This window comes from Sinocyclocheilus anshuiensis, unplaced genomic scaffold (assembly GCF_001515605.1).
Source record: "Sinocyclocheilus anshuiensis isolate Anshui unplaced genomic scaffold, SAMN03320099.WGS_v1.1 scaffold393, whole genome shotgun sequence".
In the NCBI taxonomy this organism is placed as follows: Eukaryota; Metazoa; Chordata; class Actinopteri; order Cypriniformes; family Cyprinidae; genus Sinocyclocheilus; species Sinocyclocheilus anshuiensis.
The window spans coordinates 1,049,498-1,049,790 of NW_015536501.1; positions in this window are offsets into that span (position 1 = coordinate 1,049,498).

Here is a 293-nt window from a genome sequence, read left to right on the forward strand (position 1 = left end):
AGGGGCAACATGTATATTGAAAATAGCAGAGGACCTAGGACAGATCCTTGTGGCACTCCATATTTTACTGGGGATAATTGAGACGACTCCCCATTTAAATGAACAATGTGGTAGCAATCGGAAAGGTAGGATCTAAACCATCTTAAAGTCTGCCCTTGAATACCTGTATAGTTTTGTAATCGATCTATGAGTATCTCATGATCTATAGTGTCGAACGAACGCAGCACTAAGATCAAGTAAAACTAGCAATGAGATACAGCCTTGGTCTGACGCAAGAAGCAAGTCATTTGTAA